Source organism: Sorex fumeus, unplaced genomic scaffold, assembly GCF_029834395.1.
Source record: "Sorex fumeus unplaced genomic scaffold, SorFum_2.1 ptg000051l, whole genome shotgun sequence".
In the NCBI taxonomy this organism is placed as follows: Eukaryota; Metazoa; Chordata; class Mammalia; order Eulipotyphla; family Soricidae; genus Sorex; species Sorex fumeus.
The window spans coordinates 22,956,879-22,978,428 of record NW_026606108.1 but is presented as its reverse complement, the minus strand read 5'-3'; the positions used below and the strand labels follow the sequence as shown (position 1 = coordinate 22,978,428).

Below are 21,550 nucleotides of genomic sequence, written 5' to 3'. Positions count from 1 at the left end.
TAATCCACAGGAAGCACTGGTGACAGAATGAAGTTTCAGGGAGCCAAAGCAAATGAGGAGGGTTTCTGTGAAGTCCATGGAGTTTTCTATGCTATTCTGACTGAAGCAGGAAAAAAGCTAGGAAATAGATTAGACATGTTACTTATAAAGAAAAAGTAAGGACTAGAGCTATAGAGAGTGAAGGAGATACATTTGGGATAAGGTGAATTGTCTGTGAGGAGAGGGGTGAGGAGAGAAGAGATGGGGAGGGTGGGTGTAGAGGGCTGAGGAGAGGGAATGAAAGTGTTCCTGCTACTAAGCTTTCACTATTCCTGTATGTCTACATGTTTTTCAAAATATTCTTTTGAGGAAATGGAAGAAAGAACCTCACTAAGTCAGCCGCAAGGCCGTCCCTCCTCCTAGTCTCAGGTCCCCCCCAGCCTCTGCTGAGAGACACAGGCCTTTGCAGCCACACCACAGACCGGACATCCTTAGACTTTCGATTCCCAGTCATGTCAGTCAGCTGCACTGCTGGGGTCACTAGCCAGTCTCTAACACACACACACACACACACACACACACACACACACACACACACACTTTTCACACAATGGCTCATAACTCGGTATCTAATACAGCGCACTGCTTCAGGAAAACCTGCGTCTTTCTGGCCAGCTCCCCTCCCTGCAAATCTATGTAGAGAATAATCACGGTTACGGTTCACACATTGTTCATCTATTTGCCCAGTAACATTGTGAGACTTGTTACTGTGTTTGGCATATCGAACACACCATGGGGAGCTTGCCAGGCTCTGTCGTACGGGCGAAATACTCTCGGCAGCTTGCCAGGCTCTCCGAGAGGGGCGGAGGAATCGAACTCGGGTCAGCCATGTTGGCTGCATGCAAGGCACATGCCCTACCTGCTGTGCTATCGCTCCAGCCCATAGAGAATAATACAGCTACAAATAACAAGTGTTAGAAAAATATAGGTCTGTACATAACTAAATCACACTTATTAATTTTTTTAAAATAAAATGTGAAAATCTAAAACTTTCTCCACAATAGTAAGAGGATTCAAGGAGAAATCAGGATGTGATGGAGAAGACAGCACTGAGTTTTGTGAAGTTATTTACATGCCATTTCATTCCTGTAAGGAAAGGGCTGCACTGATAAGTATGGACATGATTAAAAAAAAAAAAGAAGAAAAACCAAGTTAGATTTCCCACATTTCCGTCCTATAAAACAGCATCTTCCTGGGGCTGGAGCAATAGCACAGTGGGTAGGACATTTGCCTTGCATGTGGCCAAGCCAGGTTCGATTCCCAGTATCCCATATGGTTTCCTGAGCACCACCAGAGGTGATTCCTGAGTGCAGAGCCAGGAGTAACCCCTGTGCATCATTGGGTGTGACACAAAAAGAAAAAAAAAAAAAGTACCTTCCCCCAAAGGAGATAACCATGATGATTAACTTAGTGTGAAGTGCCTACAGAAATAATGTTGATTTTGTGTTTTCCCTCCACAAACAGTCCCATACTGTATGTAGCATTTTATAATTTCTTTCAAACTTTGCCTTGAAGACTTGTCTGTTTTCAGTACTGGGGATCAAACCCAGGGCCTCACACCTACAAGGCAAGGCTGTATCACAAGCTACCTATTGGAGATTTATTTATTTTTCGCTTCTGTTTTATAGGTTTGGGGGGGGGGGGGGAGCTAAGCCTGGCAGTGCTCAGGGGGGATTTATGGTTCTTATGCTTGGGGAACAAAAATGTGAACCAGGGATTAAACCCCAGGTGCCCTCACAAAGCATGTGCTCCAACCCTTTGAGTCATCTTTTTGACTCCAAGAGGTCTTGTTTTGCTTTGTTTTAATTTTTTCAGTACTGGGGATGGAACCCACACACTCCACACTGAAGACGTGCTCTACCACTGACCCATCTTCCTGGACTTGGGACTTGCTTAAATTTAGCAAACAGCACTTCATAACAGGAAATACATTGAAAATAGAATAAATAAAGACTTTCAAAGTCAACACTCTTGAACAATACCAACGAGAAAAAGAAAAAAAAATCCCTACGTAAAAAATTGTTGGGTAAAGTTTTGCTAGGTCTGAAATGTATATTTTGGGTGACACCCAGCAGTGCTCTGGAGCTATTCCTGGCTCTGCGTTGAGGAGTGACCTGGCAGTGCTCAAGTGGACCATCTGTGGTACTGGGCATTTGAACCAGGGTGATGGACGCCATAGTCACATGCAATGTAAGCACCTTATCTTCATAGTAAGGTACAAAATATTTTATATTGGCCTGAAATATTGCTCTAGTGGTTGAGCACAGGCTTTACGGAGCTAAGTGTGATCCCCAGTGCTACATGACTCTCCCTTGCGGATGGTCCTGGTGCCTCCTCCAGAACTGCCAGGGTTGGGGCCCTGAGCACGTCTGGGTATGATGCCCGTAAGTATGCCACACAGATACAAGTGCATACATTTATAATTTTTATACAAACAACAAACACTGTCCTCCCGTTGTTCATTGATTTGCTCCAGTGGGCCCAGTAACGTCTCCATTTTGAGACTTGTTGTTACTGTGTTTGGCATATCAAATACGTCACAGGGAGCTTGCCAGGCTATGCCGTGTTGGCGAGATACTCTCGGTAGCTTGCCAGGCTCTTTAAGAGGGGCGGAGGAATCAAACCGGGCTCAGCCAGGCTGGCTGTGCACAAGGCAAACGCCCTACCACTGTGCTATTGCTCCAGCCCATGATACACAAATTCTCAATTTGAAAACCACCACAGAATTGTTTAAATTCTTCTTTTGCCTGGCGGCACATGTACCATTGAGTTGTGAACTATGACAGATGAACTTTGAGAGAAGAATAAAATGAGAGAAGCTTTACTTTTTATCTTATGACCTTGCTGTATTAAATTTTATTTTACAAATCTTGTAGGGAGCTACTGATAAAAGTTTTAACTAATATTTCATATCTGTGAATAGGTACTAAAGGATTATGGTTACATTTACTGCTCATCTAAGGCTCCTTTTCTTAAGAATAGTCAATTACACTTGTAATGAAAGGATAACAATGGGGACTCACTCTTCAACACAGGGCTATAAACTCATGGTTTAAAAGTCCCCTACAGACCACTATGACAATAATAGTTGGAAATGATCACTCTGGACAAGAACTCAGTGCTGAAAGTAGGTAAAGGGATATGCATGATGATTCTTTATCATGCATATCATGTAGGGTGGGAGGGGATGAAAGAGAGAGAGAGAGAGAGAGAGAGAGAGAGAGAGAGAGAGCGCACCAGCCGCCAGCCATAATGCCCAAAAGAAGGGAAGGGGGAAGGGGAGAGGGCAATAATGCCCAAAAGAGGAAAAGTAGAAGAAGGAGGGACAGAGAAAGAGAGAAAGAGAGAAAGAGAGAGAGAGAGAGAGAGAGAGAGAGAGAGAGAAATAATAGAGAAATAATGCCCAAAAGAGAGGGAGGGAGAAAGGGGGGGAAGGAGAGAAAGAAAGAAAGAAAGAAAGAAAGAAAGAAAGAAAGAAAGAAAGAAAGAAAGAAAGAGAGAGATAGAAAGAGTGCACCAGCCTGCCAGAGGCAGGAGTAAGTCAGGGCGGGGGAGGGTAACTGTGGACACTGATGCTGGGAAATGTACACTGGTGAAGGGATAGGTGTTAGAACACTATATGACTGAAACCCAATCATGAACAACTTTGTCACTGTGTATCTCACATTCAATTAAAAAATAACCAAGAAAAAAAAATCCCCTATAGGGATCAAAAAGGGCTCAACATCCTGTGCAGATGCTTTGCATTCAGGAGGCCCAGATTCAATACCCAGCACCACAGGATCTCCTAAGCACAGCTTCAGGAGTAGCCCAAGGTGGGGGGGGGGGGGGGGGGAGCAAAACAAACAAAATCGCCTTAGAAGAAAAGCCCTTCTAAAGGAGAGGGAGAACAAAAGGGAATGCCCTGCCACAGAGCAGGGTGGGATGGGGGTATGGGGGGTGGGAGGGATACTAGGATTAATGGTGGTGGAGAATGGGCACTGGTGGAGGGATGGGTACTTGATCATTGTATAACTGAAACCCAAGCACAAAAATTTGTAAATCTACAACTATACAAATATACCTCATGGTGTTTCACTAATAAAAATCTAAAAAAGAAAGAAAAGCCCTTCTGATGTTTGGAGGATTCGCTCAGGATGCGAGATGCGATATGTGCTGAAAGTAGATTACAGACCGAACGTGATGGCTACTCAATACCTCTACTGCAAACCACAACACCCTAAAGAAAAGAAAGAGCAAAAAGGAATGCCCTGCCACAAAGGCGGGGTGGGTTGGGGGGGAATGGGGTGGGGGGCTGGGAGGGCTACTGGGATCATTGGTGGTGGAGAATGGGCATTGGTGCAGGGATGGGTACTCGATTATTGTATAACTGAAACCCAAAGTTTGTAAGTCTACAACTGTACCTCATGGTGTTTCACTAATAAAAAATAAATAAATAAAAATAAATAAAAAGACACTTTCATTCAAAAAAAAAAAAAGAAAGAAAGAAAACCCCTCCTTTACAGAAGAAGAACACTACAGTAAAAACTCACTCAAGCAAAAAAAAAAAATTAAAAAAAAAATTGGGGCTGGAGCAGTAGCACAGCGGGTAGGGTGTTTGCCTTGCACGCAGCCAATCCGGGGTTCGATTCCCAGCATCCCATATGGTCCCCTGAGCACCGCCAGGAGTAATTCCTGAGTGCAGAGCCAGGAGTAACCCCTGTACATCGCCAGGTGTGACCCAAAAAGCCAAAAAAAAAAAAAAACTCACTCAGGCAAAAATCACCAATGGAAACAGAGAGATAGTACACGTGTAAGGTCATGTAGTCAACCTAGGTTCAATCCCCAACACTGCATACATATGTATGTAGTCTCTCCCAAGTGATACCAGGAGTGACCCCTTAACACCCCTTAAGCTCTGAGCACTTCTGGGTGTGGCCCCCACAAAACAAAAACAGAGATTGGGGGTTAGGAGAAATTATTAACAGATGCTGAACCAGTGAGGAAATATTTGGAAAGACAGTATTTTGATCTCAATGTGTCTCACCACATGTTAACAGTTAGAAAAAGGAGAATAGTAAAGATATGATAGAGAAATCAAAAATAAACTAAGCGGTTAAAAATTTGCCCCCTTTTTTAATAACCAAAATTGGATTAGTGCTTACTAATTGGATTGTGGATTACTGATTCAGGACAAACAGATACCATGTGCTATTGTCAGATATGAAACCCCAAAATAGTGATTTTCAGCATTTTTCAGTGATTGCAAGCTGTAGCCCAAAAAACACTGCATCACTAGCAGTTTTCCAGCCACAAATTCATCATCTGAATCTACCCATCAGAAACCAAACTACGGAAGAGTCTATAAAATAACTGACCTGTGCTTTACAAAAAATGACAATGTCATGGAAGAGTGAAAGGCTGAGAGATTATTTCAAATTAAAGAAACATGACAACAAAACAGAATGTGAATCTGGATCCAGTGCCAAAAGAGAAAATAAAAATTGTTAAGAAGGCCATTATTGAGACAACTGACAATTTGGAATATAGATTATAAAGTAGTATGTCAATCTTATACTTCCCGATTTACCATTTTACTTTGGTGATGTTAAGATACTTCCCCCAGAGACACAAACTTTGAAATAATACAGAATGAAGCAGCATAATGTACACAATTTACTCTTCATTTTTTTTCTGAAAAAATCATATACATACTACATATCATATAGCTGTGTATGCATATTATGTGAAGTGGAAAGCTAATAAAGCAAAAGCAACAAAATGCTATAAATTGATAAGATGGCATATGTAGAAATGAAAATTATTTGTACTAAATTTCTTCAAAATAAAGTTATATTGTAAGTAACTCCATCCAATGGTTAACAGGACAGTCTCTTTGCATCTATGACCTGCTGAATTTCAAGGTCAGTGGTCGGCAGATGGGGCTGGAAGCTCCTTCTGCATCAGGAACCAAAACTTCATACTGTGAGGAAAGGACCGTGAGACGAGAGCTGTTTGAAACTGTGGTGTCAGTTGCTGCATAAATAAAGCTGCATCCTAAGGCAGAGAGAGGCAGCAATATAGTCCAGCAACCAGGTACTGGGGAGAAAATCCTATTAGCCCAGTCTGCATCAGTAGTATGTATTCCCACTGCTGGAACAAAAAATGAATGCTTTCTCTGTGCCAAATGCTCCTTGGAGCATCACTCTCTGAGCCACCAGAACAGTTTACTCTCATTTCATGGATAAGTGAAACACAGAAGTGTTACATAACATGCTCAAAGTGACATGCACGAAAACAAAATAAACCCAGATTTGAATTTACAGGTTATCAGGATCCATCCCCTGATGGGACACTGTAACGCAGTGTCTCTGTGCTACACTCTGTGTTACATTCTGTCTCACCAGGAGTTCAGCAGCCTGAGCTGATCTGGAGAAGAGGGAAGTGGGGATAAGAGTCTCTTGATGGTACAATGGATGGAGAGATGGATTCACATCCAATCAACTTGCAAATGAAAAAATTTGGAACACACAAATATCAGCAACACAAAGGGGGATGCAAAGAATAGGACTATGAAAAATTTAAAGAACAGTTAATATATTCAAATGAATTATAGAACAAGGGGGGAAATGCATCTACAGATGCATAAATCAATTCAAATGAAACAGACACAGAGAATCATGAATAAAAAAGCTTATATGTGGAAAAAAATTAAGCCTTGAGAGATTCAGTTAAACAACATGTTAGACATCACTTAAGAGAGATTAGGTGAAGTGGAAGAAAAATAAAAGGAAATGACACAGAACACAGCAGAAGTATCAGGACAAAAATTTGGAAAGCCTAAAGCACGGGCATGAAGAACTCTGTAAATAGCTGAAAGTAGGTTCAAGAGTGGATAACAGTCCAGAATTAGTCACAGACACTAGTTCTGTGGTGTCTAGTCATAGTGTCTAGTTCTGCAGATTAAGAGAACACAAAGTGATACAGAGGATGAATAAAAATGAATCCTCTCCAGGTACTGGAGTGGAAACACTGAAAAGCAAAGATAAAGGGGGAGAGTCCTCAACGTAACCCTCCAGTGCATCAGGTGGCCCCGTGGCATAGCACCTGTGTTGATCTCTGGTGCAAAATCAGGTGTGTGAGCACTGAGGCTGGATGTACAATTCCCAGCAAGCATGCATGTGAACCACGCAGGATCCCCTGGAGCAGCGATAAATAGAAGGCACTGAGAACCACAACTAAAGGAGTATGACCCCCATCACTTTGATAACAGTGAAAACAAAGGGAAAGGAATATTGGTGATAATCTCAGTCTCCTCCTGACATCAACCCAGCACTGGCAGTGACCAGAACATGCCCAAAGCTGTCTTAGTAATAAGGCATGAAGAAGAAATCCACGATTCTTTAAAGAACACTTGATATGCTCAAATGGATTATGGAATAGGGAGAAAAGCAGAAGATGCAAAGTGTGGAGGCTGCAGTGGGTCCTGCCAGGAGTCTGAAGACCCTGCACCAAGAGGGGCCTGCACTGTGGGGCCAGGCTAAGGGTGACAGGGGCAGGGCCGGCTGGAACATGGAATAAGCTTGCACAGAAGAGGCAGGGCAAGGAGTGGGAAGAAAGGAACACTACGAGACATGGGGATCTTCCCTTTCAGAGGTCCAGCCACAGACACCTTCATCCGTAGCAAGGTGCCATGTGTCCAAGACATGGGGAGCAGGGATGGGAGGAGTTCCATGGAGGGTCACAGGAACAAATGCAGAACCTGTATCACCCAGCAGCTGGAGACAGCTGATCCCTCGGTCCCATCTCTCCCAACCCCCTGCTCTGTGCTTCATATGTTGGTTCCCTGTTTTACTTCCCCTCCCACTTCGTACCCCTCTGTCCCCCTGGGCACTGCCCAGCATTGCCTTCCATTTCTCTACCCCTTCCCATTTCTTTAACTCATCCATGTGTGGCAATAAAAGGTGACCAAATCCACTGCCTGCTGCCTCCTTACCATTCATAATTTTAGAAGCCAAGGAGTTGAAAGCTTTACAGGTACCTTGAGAAATTACCCATGGATGGGGCAGGTGGGGAGGGAAAGAGTGTGGGGGGAAAAAGTGCTTCACACAGAAAAGAAAATAAGCTGTTTGGTATCTGGCGGTAAACCTATCTCTCCGCATGGCCAGCAGGTTTGGGGCAGCTTCTGCAGAAGCCACCGAGAGCCCACTGAGTGGGGCCAGGGCACACGGTGCAGAGAGGAGGGTAGGAGCCAGGAGGCTATGGGCGCAGACCCTGGTCTCCAGGAGTGCAGTCTCTGCTACCCTCTCCAAGAAGCCAGCCCCAGGTGGGGCACTGCCCGCACTCGGGGGCATGACAGGGCACACTCTGATAAAAGGGCAGCAAGCGTGAGCAGGGCTATGTGAGCCAGCAATAGCCAGCCCCAGCAGCATGAAAACCTCAGTCCTTATTCAGGGGGACCATTTTATGATTAAGCAGTTTAATGCTCTTTTGCAGAAGGATGTTTAGGGCCTCACCTTGCAGGGACCAGGGGACCAGGGACGGGAGTCGGGGTCCGCCAGCCGCATGCAAGGTGAGCGCCTTAACCCCTGTACATCTCTCCAGGCCCAAGCTTAATACTCTTACCACAAATCCCAGTAGACATTTTCGTCTGTTAAATTCCCTGTGCATTTTCCCCATGTCAGGCAGAGAAAGAGATACTAGTAGTTTTATCTGCATATTATTTTACTGACTCCCCAAATACCACGTGATGTGGTTCTATAATCCTACAGCTGAGGAATGTGCAGTTTAGCCCAACTGAACAAACTACCCAGAGTCAAACCTGCGGAGGCAGACATAGGCTTTGAATGCAGATCTGACTCTGAAGCCTGCGGCTCTCAGCTTCTCGGACTTCCAAGCACATGTGAATCCTGGGGGACTGGGTGAGCCCACAAGCTGTGTCTGTGGGACGGGTGTGTGCTGAGGACTTCACATGTCTCACGAGCCACACCCACAGTCTGCTGAGCCCTGGGCCAGGTCTTGAAAAGCAAGAGGCTGAATAGAGGATGACACACATGGCTAGTGATTTACTTACCCCTGGGACTTCTGAAAGTTGGAATGATTGCCAGCTATAAGGTGCTAAGAGAGGTGACTGTTTTCAAGATTAAAAATATGCAACAATGGGGTGGTGGAAGTAGCACAGAGGCTGGTGCCTGCTTTGCTGGTGGGGGCCCAAGTCCAATCTCCAGCACTTGGTGAATGCCATGTTAACAGAGAGCAGTGTTCTGTTGTGTGGTGGTCACAACAGAAGCCGACCTTGCTTCTACAACAAAACACTGCTCTTTGCTGATTATCCCCAAGCACTGAGTTGCAAGCAGCCCCTGAACACTGCCAGGTGTGGCCCCCAAAACAAAACTAGTGCTACTGCTATGAAGCTCCAGCAGCAATATGGTAGGAATTCGATTGTATTTTTATTTTTATTTTGGGAGGTGGGGGAGGGGGTTGGCGCCATACTCTGCAGTGCTCATCAGAGGTTACTCTTGGCTCTCCACTCAGGAATCATTCCTAGAGGGCTGGTGAAGGGTATGAGGTGGGGTGGGTGGGAGCCATAGGAGATGCAGAGAACTAAACCCAGGTCTGCTGCTTGCCAAGCAAGCACCCTACCTACCTGCTGTACTACCTCTCTGGCCTTCAAGTGTATATTTTCAAATGATTTTATTGAGGGAGGAGGGGTCTGAGCCATATCCAGCTGTGTTTTGGGCTTTCTTCTGCCTCTGTGCTCAGGGCCCTGGGCCAGGTCTTGAAAAGCAAGAGGATGAATAGAGGATGACACACATGGCTTACTGCAGAAGGGTGTTTGGGGGAGCACGTAGGGCACTGGGGATTGAACCAGGGCTAACAACCTGCAAAGTGAGTGCCTTACCCACAGTGCTACTGCTCCAGTCCTTACTTAAGTGTTTAAACCCAGAAAACAGAACCCTATGGCCTCAAATCAACTTTTAATGAAATTAAACAAATCTCCTTTATTTTTTTCTCATGTTCCTGCTGTCCTCCCCGTGTGCTGGACCCAAAGCAGAAACATTCTGCATTTTTTTTTTTTTGCAAGAAGGCCATCAGAATTTATTAAAACGACTGCATCCCGATAGCAGCGAGGACATGACAAATCACAGGCCAAGAGTCAGACACCGAGGAAAGGGTGGTGGCTGTTGGGGGCAGGCCCGCTCGCAACCAAATGATATTGTGCACAGCAGGCCAGGCGGCTGCATGACAAACGGAAGCAATTTCGGCAGTGTCTACGGCCAGGGGAGATCTCACTGATGCTGGCCGGGGCCAGTGCACAGGATTGTGCAGAGTTCCCAGATCTGAATCACTCGGGGCCGAAAGGGCTTCGCTTGACAAGCTACAAATAATTACACCCGACTCTTTCTATTGTACTCTATTATTTTGCCCCCCTTATCTCTGGGAATAGAGCTTTGAGGAACAAGCAAGGTCCACTTCTATTCTGAACACCACACAATGCAACATTGCTCTTCGCTGATATGATAAATAAAACCCTGCCGCTGAAGGGCGGGTGGAGAGAACATTTTCATCAGGCCCATTTCCCACCTGCACAGGCAAAAGGCAGACCTGGTCTCAGCCGGCAGGGCCGAGTGGGATGGGGGTGGTGGTGGGGTGCACACCACCTCACTCAGGGATGAACGTGAACTCTGATACTCATCTGAAAAGCCAAGTACCTCTGGATAGGTCAAGGATATGGGGTTGCTTCCACCATTCATGCTTCCCACCCCACACTCCAGCATGGTCCCCCATCCCCATCCCCAACAAGTTCAGTACTCGGATGCTCGGGATGAAAAAGTTTGGTCAACATGAGATGTGTTGACAGCAAATGGGTCTGCCACATGTTTCCCAGAGACATCAGCATCCTGAATCCAAGTCTGCAGACCATTTCTGATTTTCCAGAGCTGATCACCCATGTCCAGAGACTCCTGAAAATAATACACTGATTACTGCTTCTCATGGTCGATTTAGTAAAGGTAATTTTTAATGAGGGCTGGGGAGCAGCTCAAAGGACTGGAGTGTCTGCTTTGCATGTTGGAGTGCCCTGAGCTCGATCCCTAGCACCACACGGTCCCTTGACCACTATGCCAAGAGTAACCACCAAGCACCACCAGGTGTGGCCCCCAAACAAAAAAATAAGAACCTTTACATTTTCCTATTTTTGAGAGAGAGAGAGAGAGAACAAAAGGGAATGCCCTGCCACAGAGGCAGGGTGGGATGGGGGGAATGGGGGTGGGGGGGTGGGAAGGCTACTGGGATCATTGGTGGTGGAGAATGGGCACTGGTGAAGGGATGGGTACTCGATCGTTATATAACTGAAACACAAGCACAAAAATTTGTAAGTCTACAACTGTACCTCATGGTGTTTTACTAATAAAAATTAAAATATATATATATATCAGGATAGATGATAAACCTATCACTGTGACCTAAAGCTTCAATGTGATAAGTATAAAACAGCCTTTATACATATTAAAACAGCTTTTACACATATTTTAATATGTATAAAATATGCAAAGTTGCAACACTATATGTAAATATAAATAAATTTATATACATGAAAAATAAATACATAAATTTTCCTATTTTTTTACAATAAAAAAAAGAAGGATGTGACTTTTTACTTCAACTCCAATCTTTAATAGCATCTCATGAAGTTCTGGGGCCTAGAAAAATATACTAATGATTAACACAAACTCAGATAAACCATCCAAACATTTCTTTAACTATAATGTATTTTTTAAGTCTCCAGTATGGACCAATTCCCCACGTTTAATTCTTGCCCTGATTCTTTAAGCATAGAATTTCATATAATAAAAAAATGCCTGCTATGACCACCTCCATTTTAGACAGCATGAAACTAAGACACAGGACAAAAAAGGCATCTGCCATCTGTGCAGTGCTGCTAGCATGTCAGTGCTCGGGGTGGGAACGGAGACCCTTCCCGTACCGCTCCTGGATTCCAGGCCCCACTAAGGATAGTTGACCACCAGTGTCCCCCCCCCTCACTCCTCTAGGGTTTCCTATTCCGCATTTTTCATTACCTGTATCAACTGTTGCCCAAGAAGACCACGGGAAGCGGGATGACTCGAAGAGACACATTCCTCTCACTTTTCCGAGAGCATACTGTGCCCTGAGTTTGTATTATGATCAGTGACTTGAGTCAATCTCTTACAGAGGCTGATTGATAAATTCTGCAGGGGTGGAGAAAGCAGAGCACTGCTGGCCTCAGGAGACCACAGTTTGTTTGAACTACCTGGCTCCACTTAGGAGAGAATTCTCTTTAACCCATGTTCCATGTTCAGGGATTTCACCAACTGTGGCTGCAGAACCCGAGGATGGGGAGATCATATGCAGGTTTCCAGTTGCTGGGGCGAAGTATCCCCCAAATCCCCAGATGTTCAAGGATCAACGCAAGGGTCTGAGGATACAAACCCCCAAAATTGGGAGTCCAAGTTGATAAAGACAAATACCAGTGAAAGGAAACCCTGCACACCAGCTATAGCGGCAGAAACTCACAGCTGCCACTGCAGAACTCTTTCTTCCTTCTCACTATAGGAGTAACTGCACACCCAACCTGGAGTGCCTGTAAACCTGCTCCAGCCCAGACAGCCCACTAGCAGCTGCCACCAGTCTCATGTGAATGACATGTGACATGCACACCCACCTTAAGCAAAGGCTCCCCAAACTGGCATAAAATGATCACGATTTTCAGCTCTACCAGGCTACATAAATTCTTATGGTTCTCATTCTTTCCACTTTTTATTTAGCTTTCTGTCATAACTACAAGGACATTAAGAACTCCTTTGTGATTGCATCTGTTCCTACTGGATAACGCTGCTCGATGCTCTACCCCTAATTCCCATCTTTACCTGGCTGAGTCATCAGCACAAATCTCCAGCCCCACCGGAAGAACAACTCCAAGGGCAAAAGCAATGTCCACTCCCTTCTCTTTTTTACACACATACACACACACACACACAGCTAGGCACACTCACACAATCATTCACATACATTGTCAAAGTCACATGCTCACATGTAAAACTCTCCCACTCACACATATATAACTCTCGGTCACACACAGAATCACACACACTCACATACTCTCACAGAGGCTCGTACACACATACAAACACACACATTCACTCACACATATTCTCCCACTCACATAGGCACACACACACACTTGCATACATATACGCACACATCATACTCTTACACACTCAGTCTCCCACTCACACATACACTCATACTCTCACACAGACTCACATACTGACACTCTCACACACGCTCATACATATATTCACTTAAATATACTCAAATTTATACAGGCATGCACACACCCTTGCACACAAACACATACTCTTACACACCCATTCTCACACATCCACTCACATATATGCATACTCTCAAATTCACACACACACTATTCACACATAGACTCACATACTCAAACACCCTCACACACACTCACACACATTCACATTCACTCCTGGCACACTTGGTGTCTTAGTTTGCAGTCAGAAGAAACAGACTTTTTCTTCTGCCACAGGCCCACATGCTCATGTGACTGTGGAACTGGGAAGCCTTTGCTCCAGCCCTCGACTGCTCCCACTGAGAAAAAGCAGCCACAGTAGGCGGGGTCTCTGGCATGCCCTGAGTAGCCTGGACCTGCATTCACCCACTTTTCAGCGGCGAACGTCATGCTCTGGGCCTACAGGCCCAAAGTCAGAGGCAAAGAAATAAGCAGCAAATGGGGGCAAAAGTGAAAATGCTGTCCTCAGCTGTGAGGAGGAAGTGGGACTTGCACGGGCCTGGAAAGGGAAAGCAGGAGTTGGGCGGGTGCCAGGGGTTCCTGCAAGCAACAATCCACAAGGACTTGAGTTCCGGAGAGGCCTCCTGAAATCCAGGAATATGGGGACAGTCCAAGGTGTGGGCCACTAGTGCCAGGCAGGCAGGAGAGAGGAGTCTATATATATATAAATTAGATAATTTCTTTCTTCTGAGCTGTCAATTCCAGACCATAATAAAGTCAGTGACATTCTTTGCTGCCACTCAGCTTGTCCACCTGAGACCTTCCTCCAGGTCACGCTCCATTCCTCACTTCACTGGGGCCCCTTGAGCACCGAGGGGTGTTCAGTCCAGATGATCCCCACAAATGCCCGGTAGTCAGCTCTGTAGCCTGAGAGGTTTCTGCACAAAACCAATCATCTAGCAACAGTTTCCAGTCCCACATGCTCGCCCGTGCTGTGCCTCCTGTCCCTCCACTCGCCACTCATACTCTCCATGGGGCCACTCAGACCTTCCCCTGCTAGAAACGCCTTCCTGGTCAGTTCCTGTCCCAGGGAGGGACCTGTGCTTCCATTGCTGCGCCCACCCATCACGATCTCCAGCAGCAGCACACAGCCCACTCTGCCACCCACTTGTTTTTTTTTTCTTTTTTGGGTCACACCCGGCATTGCACAGGGGTTACTCCTGGCTCATGCACTCAGGAATCACTCCTGGCGGTGCTCAGGGGACCATATGGGATGATGGGGATCGAACCTGGGTCAGCCGCGTGCACGACAAACGCCCTACCCGCTGTGCTATCACTCCAGCCCCTGCCACCCACTTCTGACCAGCTCATTTACATTGACAGGGGTGGGCAAAGAGAGATTCCTTCACAAAAGCCCCCCTCCTGCCTTTCCCACCCCAGACCCCTTTCCCTTCGCTCATCTAAATCCTGTTTCTCTATTGCTATCAGAAATGCAACTCCTGTGTTCTGGGGTAAGTCTCCCAGGTACTTGTCTGCTTTCCTGATCTCCTTTCCAACATCTCCACTCAAGGTTAATTCAGAGCTCTGCTGTATGGGACCACAAAGCCTTCATTACTGCTTCCCGGCTGCAGCATCTTCTGGTGTAGAGCTAAATTCAAACTCCTTAAAAGTTAGAGTCATGCCTTACATGCCTGGAGCAGGCACCCACTGGCATTCAACTACTTCACTTGCTGTTATACTCATTACTAAGCAACTTAAGAACAAATACATGCCCGATTCCATTTAATGCTCACACTGAGAGCACAAAGGATTAAGATGCTTTCGGAGACTAGAATGGTCAGTGAAATGGCCATGTTTCTAACATAAAGTAAATGTTGCTTCAGGATTAAAAACTTTCAAGAGCCAGAGCATATAGTAGTGTGGGAGAGGAGCTTGCCATGCCTGTGGCAGACCTGGGTTCAACTCTCTGTATCCCATTTGGTCCCCAAGCACTATCAGAAGTAGTCTCTGAGTGGAGCCAGGAGTAACCCTTTAGTATTGCCAGGTGTGGCCCCAAAACAAGAGAGAGAGAAAGAGAGAGAGAGAGAGAGAGAGAGAGAGAGAGTGAGAGAGAGAGAAGAGGAGAGGGGAGAGAGGAGAGAGAGAGTAGGCAGAGAGACAGAGAAGAGAGGAAAGGAAAGGGGGGGGGGGAGGAGAGAGGGAGAGACTCCCAAACAAGAAAGCTTAAAAAATAAATGTGCATTTTCAAACAATAATACAGGGCCAAGGTGCGGGCACAGCCAGTGCATGGCGGTCTCTGCGCAGGAAACCTACCCACGTAACCAAAGCAGCTGCTGAGGTGGCAAGCAGCTGCCTCATGCATCTCAGGAGACTCTGGGCCCCTGGGCAGGTGGAACTGCGCAACAGAGCGGGGACACCCAGGTTGGAGGGAGAAATGACACCAGGTAAACGAAGTGCATTTCGTGGCTTGTTTGCAATAAACTGTTTTTTCTAGCATGTTGGTGGGTTGAGGGTATGTGTATATGTACCAGGATATAGCTGAAGATTATAGCAGGCATGTGCTCTACCGAGCTTAACCCCTCCCCTGTGTGCCAGCGACACAAAGAACCTACCATTCTGGAGTGTTCTCTGCTATTTAGTCCTAGGGGAATACCTGCACTGAAAAATGGAAACATTTAGGAGCAAATGTAACCATCAGCAACTATGACCCCAGGAGGTGCTGATTACATCATGTGGCTCAGACCTCCCTCCTCACTGGGAAACAGGTGCTGTTCCTGGGTCAGAGGGGCACCGCGGCAATAGACATCAGAATGCATGGTTAGGAAGTGGTCAGGTATCATCAGCTCCAAAGATCCCCCTTCAACCTCAACACTTCCGCTCTCACTGGACTTCATCCCAACAAAGGGGTCAACTTCACAAACTAAATAAATGTTCCACCAGCATTGGCGGGATTTCCAAAAGTCGCCTCTAACCTTTGTAGGGTTTAGGATGAGAACATGACATGGGTCAGAGCACAGGGACACTTGCCAATCTTCCCCTCTCCATGCACAAGCTCAGGTTCAAGCTCTCTCCCACCGGATTCCCTGCTGGCAGACAATGGGGGCACCTGTGATGAGCCTGTGTCTCAGGTGTTGCCTGGCTAGACTGTGCTGGACACTGGGGATCCCACGGTGCAAGTTTCTGAGCAAAGCACAGAAGAGGGGTGGCCTGACTGCGCCAGGTACAGCCAGAACTAACCACATCAAGGTGTGGCTCTTGTCTCTCTTCTGAGAAAATCTTCCTGTATGCAGAGAAAGTGGGGACCCACTCAAGGTTTTAACCAAGTCCAGCCAAGGAAAGGGCCAGGAATGACCTGCCAGTCCTCTGTGACCAACACCTAGCTGATGTCACCCCATTGTCTCCTGAACTACAAAATCCATGCCTTCACTGATTTTGAAGCCCGATGTTACTGAGACAATGAGACACTGAGGATGTCATCATTTTCTAATCTGAAAGTACAAAAGGGGGGAGATGGGAGATCAGGAGGAGGAAGACCTTCCATGCAGTGCTCAGGGGGCCTTGCGGCCACTCTTGAGTTTTAATTACACAAATATTTGAATTTTAATTACACTATGTACCAGAACCACTGTCAACACAGATACTGACTTCCACCTGTGTCCCTGGTTTCCTCCCAGCACCCCTAGACACTCCCCAAGCCTGCCTCTGTGAGAGGTATATTTTTAAGTTTGGTTGCTATAGTTTGGATCTCCTGCTTTCATTATTACGAAATGCATGGTTATTGCTTTGTTTGGTTTGGGGCCACATCTGATGGTGTCTGAGGGATATATCAGGCTCTGTGCTCAAGGGGGCCATGTGGCATTAGGTATGGTACCTGGTGCTCCAGCCTGCCAATCCCATGCTCCAACCTACTGAGCTGTCTGGTCTTCTGTTCGTTTCTTTTTGGCCATACCCACTGGTGCTCAAGACTTACTCATGGCTTTGAGTTAAGGAATCACTTCTAATGGTGCTGTGGTACCACATTCTGGTGCTGACAATGAATCTGAGTCAGCTACATTCAAAGCAAGTGCCTTACCCACCGTACTATCTGTCTCCTGGCCTCCTGGTGATGCCATTTCTAAGGGTCTGGGGACACAGTACACTGGGCTGGAGCACCTGCTTTCCACACAGGATCCCCGGGTTGATCCCCAGCATTGCTGAGTCCTTGGGGCACCTCCAGGAGTAACCCCAGGCACTGAATCAAAAGAAGCCCCTGAGCAACACTAGGGGTGGCCTGAAGCCAATAAAATAAACCAGGAGAATTATTTAAAAAGTCAATTAAATATGGAATTACTCCAAGGTGAGAAAGAAGAAAACAGCTTCCAGAAGATGATAGGAGGCATCTTCCTCATCAGCCAATGGATGAGAAAATGTCGATGATGATAATGATGATGATGATGATGATGATGATGATGATAATGATGATGATGACGGCATTTCCACCCCTTCTGGTGGCCCTAGGATGCTGGCTGCATGCCCGTGCCTCTGCCCGCGCTAGCTCTGGGGGCAGACAGACAGCGTGTACTGGGCATGGGGCTCAGGACAAGGAGCATGTCTTGCACAAGTTCCTGCTTGAGTGAGTCACCAGGACCCGGAAGCGGATGCCAGCCTGTCTGGTCATCTTGGAAGCTCCCCAGTCTGGCTGCAGCCAGGAAAGCCTCTGAGCACACAGGTTCAGAAACACCGCCCCCACCCCCCACCCCCGCAACCCCATAACCACCCCCCACCTCCCACCTGCAACATACACACACACTTGCAGCCGACTGGGCAGGCTGCCCCGGTGACTGCTACTGAATCAGAGTTGTAAAACAAAAACTTTCTGGAGAGGGCCAGAGGCTCCTCCAGAATAACGTCTGCCACCTAACCTGACCTCTGCAGACTTGGTGAAGACCCAGAATAATTCGGAGGGCTTTGAAATACCACCCAAGTCTGGGCCCCCATTACAGAGCTTCTCTGGGGATCAAATATGAAAATCTGCACATACAATTTTATATAAATATAACTTTGGTAAGAAAATACACACTGGTCTTTTTTTAGGGGGTACCGTGCTCCCACATCACAGGGCCCCAAACCCTGTGTGTTTGGTCACACCCAAGAACCACTGGCTTCCCAGCTTGGTTTCCATGCTGGGGTATGGAAACAGTCTCAGAGGGCTCCCAGACACTGCACAGGCGTAGTTCCAGGGCAACTTGTAGTTTTGGCAGCTCCTCAAAAACATTCCCCTGGGATCCTCAGACTCCTGGAGGGAGGACCCCAGACATAGCTGTTTGCAGACATCTCCAGTGGGGTGTCAGCAGCTGGGTGCTGGTGCCAAAGCCCAAGCCCACATGTGGCATGGAGCCAGAGAGGCACATCCACCAGCAGCACCAACACACCAATGCTCCACCTCTTCCCCAAATCCCGGCTTTGCCCCTGAGCATCAGGCCCCAAAGTCTTTCCATTCCTCAGCTTGCTAAGTGGAAGTCCACTACAGAGAAACCCTGAGGACCTCTCTCCACCTCTCCTCGACGACTCATCCAGCTCCTTTACACTGGTCCTTCTCTCATTCCTTTCCTTTGCCTTTTCTATTTCCTTTCCTCTTCTATCACCAGTTAGACACTGTCATATGTCTGGCCCTCAGGGATACTAAGGGGCCATGGCTGTCCTGGAAGATGGACACACAGACAAAGCTACAGGCTAAGGAAACAGGTATTTGAAAATGGCAGAAATGGCCATCCCATGCCCAGACGGATGCATTCCTGAGGCTGGGGAGATGGGGCAGTGCTGGTATCCTTTGATGCTCTGGAGGGCAGCTTGCTTCACCTCTAAGACTTTCACTAGAAACTTTTACCGGGGGCTGAGGGCACGTCCCAGGTGATTCCTGGTAACTACTTCTGGCTCTGTGCTCAGGGCCACTTTCCATAGTGTTTAGGGGACCATGTGAGCTTTCCCAAACCGAACCTGGGGACCCTGCATGCAGAACATGTTTTTTCAGTCACTGAGTTATCTTTTCAGGCCCTTACTTTCAAAGGACAGGAAAAGAGATCTGTGCCACCTTTTGATTATATGCAGCAATTCCAAAAGCAAAGTTCAGTTACCCTGAATTTCCTGACCACACCTTCTGATTAACCTCGGAGATCTACATGGCCAAGAGGAATAGAGACCTTGGTGCATTTCAGTGCTAAACAGGGGGAGAGAAAGGGGATGTTTAAATTGAGGCAATATTTCTCACAAGCAAATTAATTTTAAAAATTAAGCTTTAAAGTTATGTAAACCTTTGGGGGTATGGTGCCGCCCACAGGTCATGTACCTGTGGGACCAGTGCATCAGCAGTCTGATGGTGACTTCAGGCTTCCTGATAACCCCAAAATTGCCGCTGTGCATTTGACTGGGCCCCAACAACTTGGGACCAAGTTTATCAAAAAATTAAACAGCCAAAAGTTAGCTATATGGGAGCCACACCCACAAACCATCTCCAAACTATACAAGCTCATTTATTTGCCTTATTTCAGAGACCCATAGATAAATCTCGAAAGAGATCAAAAGCCATAGTTAATTTCAGACCTGCGCATGTCTGAACAGACTTGGGGTAAATTGGAGTGGGGCAGGTTGACCTGATGGCCCACCCATGCAGAGTACCCAGCAGCCGCTTGCTTCCACAATCCCAAATCACCACCATACCCCTGGCCTGACTCTACATCTCAGGACAGATCACAATCTGATGAAAATTCTGGTATGCGGGTTTTGTGACTGAAATCTCCAGGCTTTCTCAGGGTTGGGATGGGCTACCTGCCCCCACCTCCCTGTACTTCCGGAAGCCTCAGCAGTCACGTCCACACCCCAAAGCTGCCACCCAGTTGAAAAGCTACTCCATTCTTATGGCCCCGATAAAAATACCAAATGCCCTGAACAAACACCATGACCTCTTAGCACTTGTACTGCAAACCATAATGCACAAAAGGAAAAGGAGAGAGTGAGCAAGAAGGAAAGTGTCTCCCATAGTGCAAGGCTGGGGGGGGAGGGGCTGGGGGGTGGTGGTGGGGAAACAGGGGACAAAGGCGGTGGGAAATGTACATTGGTGGAGGGATGGGTGCTGGATCATTGCATGACTAAAACCCAATTATGAACAGCTTTCTAATGGCTATCTCACAGATACCCAATTAAAAAACATTTTTAAAAAAGTACTGAGTCCATGCCCAATTCAACAACTTAATTGACAGCTGAATAAATAGCAGTACTCCTATATTAAAAAAAACGTAAACCTTCTCGCAAAAAAAACATCAGTTTAAAGGGGAAAAAATGCATACTGATGGGTGGTCAACAGCTCAGAATTCACATGCTCAGCACATGGGTGGCCAGGTTCCACACTTGGCACCCAAGGGCCCTTGAGCATCACTGGGAACAACTTCTCAGCACTGCCAGGTGTAAATGCCCACTTGTGCACTGAAAGAACAAAAGATGCTTTTCCCAATAATTTTATTATGTGAGAGAAGACGCATCCATTAGGATAGTCTCTCAAAGGGCAAATCAGGTGTCAATTAAAGCTTCCTGGATACATCCGCTTCTTTGGACTGCTGATGAATGGCTGACAAAATAAATCCGAGTCTCCACCCTTCCCCTAACCCCACCAACTGCCGCCCCCCCACATACATCCCAGTGAAAAAGTTCACAGAACCAGGAAAATATATTTTCTTGATGAAGTCCTTCTACTCTAGGCAAGACTTTGTTCATGATGAACGGTTTCCCCATGTCATCTCAAATCATTTCTGAAAAACTCCCTGGGAAACCCACCAACAGTATAGTCAATGTCTATGATGAAAAAAGATCATCCAGACTTGTGAACTGTAAGATAAAATGTAACAGAGATTTATTCCAATCATCTGGATGGGAAAGGTCAGAATCATTGACTTAAAAAAAAATAATAAGGTCTTCACCAAAATCCTCAGTTAATTTCCACCCTGTTCTTAATAACTGATAGTTGAGAAGAAATTTGGGGATAATATTTAAAAGTCAATTAAAGACAGGGTAAGCATTCATGTCAGTCAAGTCAAGACCTCTGCTCTGCAATGCATTTAAATGCATGTCACCTTGACCTGTAACACGGCAAAGTAAAAAAAATTTGGGTCAATATAAATCAAATGTGCGCTAATTTATTCAGCGAGTTTCCTGGTATCTGAATCAACATTAGAAATCTAACCAGTATTTGTTATTCTGGTATTGACAAAA

General features: G+C 46.3%; 1 protein-coding gene across 2 annotated transcripts in view; it reads right to left on the bottom strand.

Annotated features, from left to right (window-relative positions):
* The window catches only part of SNX24 (sorting nexin 24), a 148,454-nt gene that overhangs the window by 113,395 nt on the left and 13,509 nt on the right, over nucleotides 1-21,550 (bottom strand). The window lies entirely within an intron of this gene.